The sequence below is a fragment of the Aphis gossypii genome, unplaced genomic scaffold (genome assembly GCF_020184175.1).
Source record: "Aphis gossypii isolate Hap1 unplaced genomic scaffold, ASM2018417v2 Contig01041, whole genome shotgun sequence".
Classification (NCBI taxonomy): domain Eukaryota; kingdom Metazoa; phylum Arthropoda; class Insecta; order Hemiptera; family Aphididae; genus Aphis; species Aphis gossypii.
In genome coordinates, this window is record NW_026083424.1 from 13,461 (window position 1) to 21,996 (window position 8,536).

Below are 8,536 nucleotides of genomic sequence, written 5' to 3' on the forward strand. Positions count from 1 at the left end.
TTGTATAGTAATAAACGATTGGTTAGACGTAATGCCGGAGGCTGACGAAATGTTAGAGCACGACAGGAAAAAATATAGAAAAGAAATGAAACGAAGGGTGATAGTAAGTCGTAAAAGAAGCGACAGAATGGACCAATTGTTGAAAATGTATGAACAGAAATAGATATAAAAAAAAAAATAATAATATAATAAAAATATAATAATATTAAGTATAGATATAGAGTATAACTGTGTAATAAGTAATAGAATAATAAGATAATATAAGTAATAAGTAATGAAATTATAGGTTAATCATTATGACGATAAAGGGAGTAACGAGCCATGAAGAAACAATAGTTTTTTATGAAGTAAACAATAGTCGTGTTGAACTTCAACGAACGACTTGGGGAACAACGGAACGTATAACTTTAGCTTTGAATGATGAGAACAACACACGGGTACATATGAACCTGGGGTGTATATTCTCCATAAAACCTACGACTATTGTATTAAATAACACTTTAACAAAACTTATTATCGAAAAAACGTGTGAATTAACATTGAAAACAATAGGATTAAACAATGAAAAATTCATATTATTTCCGAAAAATGTTAGACACCTAAGTGTAATACATTCAAAGTTACTACATAAAACCAACATAACTAATCCAACATTGCAGACAATTTCAACTACAATAAAACCTATCATGACAAGTGAGCATGACTATAATTTAACTACACTGAACAATTTCGAGTATAACAAAAATACAAATAATACCCATTACGAAATAATATCGCAAATGATTACAGCAAACTTAACAATGATAGACTCCACAAATGTAGTAAATAAGTTTGACTATGGCGATATCACGTCAGATACTACAGAAGGAATAGAGGATAGAACAAATATAACTAGTAAAATAATTATTAATAACACCAGCACGCAAATCGTAACCAAACTAGAAAATCCTAAATTTAAAATACATTATTATAATTTTATAATATGTGTAGGAGTAAGCATTCTAATAATGACCATTGTACTACTAATTATTAGTATACACCATAATTTTAAATGTGTGAACAGATACAGATACAGATATGTAGTAAACTTAATACACGAACAAGGAACAGAGTTAAACACGATGAGGGAGACTAGTATATAAGAAAAAATATATAAAAAAAAAAAAAAGAAAAAAAAGCATGAATAAGATAGTAAATTAGATTTATTTTAGTATTAAGATACAAAATATTTAATTATACAGAAAAGAGACACATAAATTCATAATTATGGACTTCGAGTTCTCAATGGTGAACAAGACGAGCATGATTGTCATCTCCGGAGCTATATCCAATAGCTTAGACCGATTTAAGATTAGGAAACTGGAGGGACGACCTCTTTTGCTACCACTTAACGAAGAAGCTCGACCTATGGGTGAGACGGAGCTTCAGGTGGCAATAAGAGAGATAAAGAGAGTGTTCAGAGTAAAAACTGATCTGAGAGATGCTTGTCTAGACCAATTACAACAAAGTTTGAGTTCAACCAGGAATAATTTGAATAAGGGATATATTGACAGTTACATACGTAGAGGTAATAAAGAGAATGTGATAGTAGTATGGAACGGACATTCGGACAAAAATATTTTAAAAAGATTAGATTTAGACCACTATCCTATGTTAAACATAACGTGCTACGATAAGTATTTTAATAAAAATTCTATATTCAGTTTGAAAAGTTAGGCAACAAAGAAATAATTTTCGAAGTAGATATCGGTACATATAATAAAACAGGAAGGCTACTTAATTTAGTAGAGACCCATGATATAATATGTAAAAAGAAACACCATACTACGTATGCGCATGATCCGAGAATGGATGTCAAGTATACTAAATGTATATTTGATTATGTGATACGGAAACAGCGATATGAAAATTTAATAAAACATTTCTAAAAAAAAAAAAAATATATAAACAATAACAATAAAAGTAGTAATAAAACAAAAAACAACGGTTACATTAATAATCGAAATACGAACGTAAAATTTCTTTTTCAGAAATTCATAATTCTATAAATTACAAATCAACTCTACGAAATAAATAATAACCAATAATGGATAGGATGGAGCAATTAGCTTCGGCAATATCGTTTAACATAGAAACGCAATTTCATATTAATCCAACACAGGGAGAATGGCATAATTACACAGCTTGTTTTGATTTTCATATAGTTACCGCTAATGAAAATATACTCGTACCTTACGAGGATGAAACTATATTGGAAATGATTGAGGCAGCCAAAAGATTTTTGTATGATATGGCGTTAGACAGAGAATTTGGTGAACCATACTGTTATGAATTAAACTATTACCTCGAAATAATACAGAATCCACGAGATATATTGAATTACAGTAGATAAATGTATGTCTAGAATGAATTGATCAGGTAAAACGAAGTGGTTGGGGCTGTACGAAACACCTATCGACATACCATTTGACATATGATCGATGGGGTGGATTCTATGGCATCCCCAATGAGTAAAGAGTGATCAAGTAAACGTATTAATCAATTAGGGTTGTTGTCAATGTGGACGACGTACTTCAAATGATTAGTATGTCATTCCATGGGCAGCGAATCTTGATTGAGTAAATAAAAAAAACATACAAACTGGAATGATAATAAATATATATATATATACACTTAGATTTAAGAAAACATACTGTACGAATAAGTTACTATTGGGATATGGAAATAAATTTGAATTGTGGGGAACTTTATAGATTTTGTACTACTAATATATATATAATAAGTAAAAAAAAAAAAAAATAATATTTGTATTAATTAATTTACCATATAAGAAACTATTGTAATCAGCACATTATACTAACCACATATTTTATTGGAATTATCAAATTAACTATAATCACTATATTGTACTATTTACTAACACTATATTTTATTGTAATCACAATTATAAATTATAAGAAAACTAACCAACATATTTAAGAATATTTAATCCAACCATATAATCATTAATTATATTATAATCAAAATATTTAATCAAACTATTTAACCATTTGTAAATGTAATCAACCCATATTTAATCAAAATTATATATACAACATATACATCATATATTCATATTATATAACGAAAATACTTTAAATGTAAAAGCATACAGAGGATTGTAATGTATGTCTTATATCAATGACTTGTAATCGATTATTGTAAACACTATAATATTGTAATAATTTGTAATTTAACTATTTTGTACTGAACTTTGAAAGATTTCTGTCTTTGAGACATAAACCTTTTTTTTCGTGGGGAGGTGCAACGTGCTCTGATACTTATATTAAATATAATATATAAATTACATTCTGTAGCCAACAATAATCTAACATTGGGGGTGCAACAGACACTTTTTGATGAGGGTGTAACAATTATTCTTATAATTGGATTCTAAAAGTGAGCAGGTGATATCAAGTACAGATTTTCCTAACCGTGAACGATTAACACATTAACGTAGCAATTGTCGATCATCAGCGGCGGCGGAACGGCGTGAGAACGCTAGCCGCAACGAAAATATTATATTATAACAATTATATTATGCGGCGGCATCGTGCAGGGTCAAAGGCAGATCATCGCACGTACGCTTGCCACCCGGTAGAATAATATAGAAATATAATTACCACCCGATAGAATAATATAGATGTCAAAATGACGCACGTCGGCGTTCAGATAACGCAAAGCGTGGGAAGAAGCGGATGCAGGTGCAGATGACCATCAGGGATCTGAAGGTACCGCGGGAGTCCCTGGACGATATATAAGGGGGCCCAGATTAGGCACAATTCAGACGTGATCCACCAGAGTTAGCGCAAGCACCTTCACGTCACCCAGTTTAATATTTTATGTCTCCTGGACTTAGAATATTTTTCACAAGTTTTATTAAATTAAATAATTGGACTTAGAATAATTTTAAATAAAAAACACTTAGAATAATTTCGAGAGTTCAATTATTTCACAAAACCTTTTCCAAATCGACATCATTCAACTGATTGTACGTGGCACGTTACAAATTTAACTAGGGAGATTTTTACCCATATTAATTTTAAGATTTTACTTTAATAACATGAATATTATATAATTGATAAATGTTATATTTCATTTACACTACAATACTAAATGATCAATTTTTTATCATTTCAACTGTTAAACATGAAAATGTAATTTGATATATGCTAATTCAACTGAAGTAGGGACGTTTACACCCATATAATTATAAGATTTTACTTTTTTTTACTATAAGTATTAAAATAATGTTCAAAATATTATTAGATTTATAATACAATTATAAATGATAAATTTGTTATCATTTCAACTGTTAAACATGAAAATGTAATTTGATATAAGCTAAACCAAACTTAACTATGAACATTTATACCCATATAAATAATAAGATTTTACTTTAATTACATTGAATATTATAGTTATGTTAATAATGTTATATTTCAATTACACTACAATTATAAATGATCCATTGTTATCAAATCACTGTAAACATGAAAATTTAATTTGATATAAGCTAAATAAACTTAACTAGGGAGATTTTTACCCATATTATTTTAAGATTTTACTTAAATAACATTGAATATTATATTAATGTTGTTAATGTTATATTTCATTTACTACAATTATAAATGATCAATTTGTTATAGTTTCAATTAAAAAAAATGAAAATATTACTTTTTATTAACAAAATTAAACAGAAGTTGGTATATTTACATAAATATTAACAACCAAATTATACTTTTTTTACATTAAATATTATAATAATGGTCAAAAAGTTATATTAGAATTACACTACAATGATGAATGATCAATTTGTTATAGTTACAACTGTTAGAATTGAATATTTAATTTGAAAAAACCTAATTCAAACTGAACTTATGACGTATACAACCATATAAATAATAAGATTTTACTTTAATAACATTGAGTATTATATTAATGTTGATAATGTTATATTTCATTCACACTACAATTATAAATGATCAATTTGTTATAGCTTCAATTAAAAAAAATGAAAATATTACTTTTTATTAACAAAATTAAAGGGAAGTAGGTATATTTACATAAATATTAACAACCCAATTATACTTTTTTTACATTAAATATTATAATAATGGTCAAAAAGTTATATTAGAATTATACTACAATGATGAATGATCAATTTGTTATAGTTACAACTGTTAGCATTGAATATTTAATTTGATATAAGCTTATTCAAACTGAACTAGGGACGTTTACACCCATATAAATATAAGATTTTACTTTAATAACATTGAATATTATATTAATGTTGATAATGTTATATTTCAATTACACTACAATACTAAATGATCAATTTTTTATCATTTCAACTGTTAAACATGAAAATGTAATTTGATATATGCTAATTCAAACTGAACTTGGGACGTTTACACCCATATAATTATAAGATTTTACTTTTTTTTACTATAAGTATTAAAATAATGTTCAAAATATTATATTAGATTTATAATACAATTATAAATGATAAATTTGTTATCATTTCAACTGTTAAACATGAAAATGTAATTTGATATAAGCTAAACCAAACTTAACTATGAACATTTATACCCATATAAATAATAAGATTTTACTTTAATTACATTGAATATTATAGTTATGTTAATAATGTTATATTTCAATTACACTACAATTATAAATGATCCATTTGTTATCAAATCAACTGTAAACATGAAAATTTAATTTGATATAAGCTAAATAACTTACTAGGGAGATTTTTACCCATATTAATTTTAAGATTTTACTTAATAACATTGAATTATATTAATGTTGATAATGTTATATTTCATTTACACTACAATTATAAATGATCAATTTGTTATAGTTTCAATTAAAAAAATGAAAATATTACTTTTTATTAACAAAATTAAACAGAAGTTGGTATATTTACATAAATATTAACAACCAAATTATACTTTTTTTACATTAATATTATAATAATGGTCAAAAAGTTATATTAGAATTACACTACAATGATGAATGATCAATTTGTTATAGTTACAACTGTTAGAAATGAATATTTAATTTGAAAAAACCTAATTCAAACTGAACTTATGACGTATACAACCATATAAATAATAAGATTTTACTTTAATAATATTGAGTATTATATTAATGTTGATAATGTTATATTTCATTTACACTACAATTATAAATGATCAATTTGTTATAGTTTCAATATAAAAAAAATGAAAATATTACTTTTTATTAACAAAATTAAAAAGAAGTTGGTATATTTACATAAATATTAACAACCAAATTATACTTTTTTTACATTAAATATTATAATAATGGTCAAAAAGTTATATTAGAATTACACTACAATGATGAATGATCAATTTGTTATAGTTACAACTGTTAGAATTGAATATTTAATTTGAAAAAACCTAATTCAAACTGAACTTATGACGTATACAACCATATAAATAATAAGATTTTACTTTAATAACATTGAGTATTATATTAATGTTGATAATGTTATATTTCATTTACACTACAATTATAAATGATCAATTTGTTATAGTTTCAATTAAAAAAAATGAAAATATTACTTTTTATTAACAAAATTAAAAAGAAGTAGGTATATTTACATAAATATTAACAACCCAATTATACTTTTTTTACATTAAATATTATAATAATGGTCAAAAAGTTATATTAGAATTATACTACAATGATGAATGATCAATTTGTTATAGTTACAACTGTTAGCATTGAATATTTAATTTGATATAAGCTTATTCAAACTGAACTAGGGACGTTTACACCCATATAAATATAAGATTTTACTTTAATAACATTGAATATTATATTAATGTTGATAATGTTATATTTCAATTACACTACAATACTAAATGATCAATTTTTTATCATTTCAACTGTTAAACATGAAAATGTAATTTGATATATGCTAATTCAAACTGAACTTGGGACGTTTACACCCATATAATTATAAGATTTTACTTTTTTTTACTATAAGTATTAAAATAATGTCAAAATATTATATTAGATTTATAATACAATTATAAATGATAAATTTGTTATCATTTCAACTGTTAGACATGAAAATGTAATTTGATAAAGCTAAACCAAACTTAACTATGAACATTTATACCCATATAAATAATAAGATTTTACTTAATTACATTGAATATTATAGTTATGTTAATAATGTTATATTTCAATTACACTACAATTATAAATGATCCATTTGTTATCAAATCAACTGTAAACATGAAAATTTAATTTGATATAAGCTAAATAAACTTAACTAGGGAGATTTTACCCATATTAATTTTAAGATTTATTTTCTTTAATAACATTGAATATTATATTAATGTTGATAATGTTATATTTCATTTACACTACAATTATAAATGATCAATTTGTTATAGTTTCAATTAAAAAAAATGAAAATATTACTTTTTATTAACAAAATTAAACAGAAGTTGGTATATTTACATAAATATTAACAACCAAATTATACTTTTTTTACATTAAATATCATAATAATGGTCAAAAAGTTATATTAGAATTACACTACAATGATGAATGATCAATTTGTTATAGTTACAACTGTTAGAATTGAATATTTAATTTGAAAAAACCTAATTCAAACTGAACTTATGACGTATACAACCATATAAATAATAAGATTTTACTTTAATAACATTGAGTATTATATTAATGTTGATAATGTTATATTTCATTTACACTACAATTATAAATGATCAATTTGTTATAGTTTCAATTAAAAAAAATGAAAATATTACTTTTTATTAACAAAATTAAACAGAAGTTGGTATATTTACATAAATATTAACAACCAAATTATACTTTTTTTACATTAAATATTATAATAATGGTCAAAAAGTTATATTAGAATTACACTACAATGATGAATGATCAATTTGTTATAGTTACAACTGTTAGAATTGAATATTTATTTGAAAAAACCTAATCAAACTGAACTTATGACGTATACAACCATATAAATAATAAGATTTTACTTTAATAACATTGAGTATTATATTAATGTTGATAATGTTATATTTCATTTACACTACAATTATAAATGATCAATTTGTTATAGTTTCAATTAAAAAAAATGAAAAAATATTACTTTTTATTAACAAAATTAAACAGAAGTTGGTATATTTACATAAATATTAACAACCAAATTATACTTTTTTTACATTAAATATATAATAATGGTCAAAAAGTTATATTAGAATTACACTACAATGATGAATGATCAATTTGTTATAGTTACAACTGTTAGAATGAATATTTAATTTGAAAAAACCTAATTCAAACTGAACTTATGACGTATACAACCATATAAATAATAAGATTTTACTTTAATAATTTGAGTATTATATTATGTTGATAATGTTATATTCATTTACACTACAATTATAAATGATCAATTTGTTATAGTTTCAATTAAAAAAAA

General features: G+C 24.1%; 1 pseudogene; it reads left to right on the forward strand.

Annotated features, from left to right (window-relative positions):
• Positions 1–1,266: 1,266 nt before the first annotated feature.
• On the forward strand, positions 1,267–3,399 carry LOC126555731 (uncharacterized; annotated as a pseudogene).
• Positions 3,400–8,536: the final 5,137 nt, after the last annotated feature.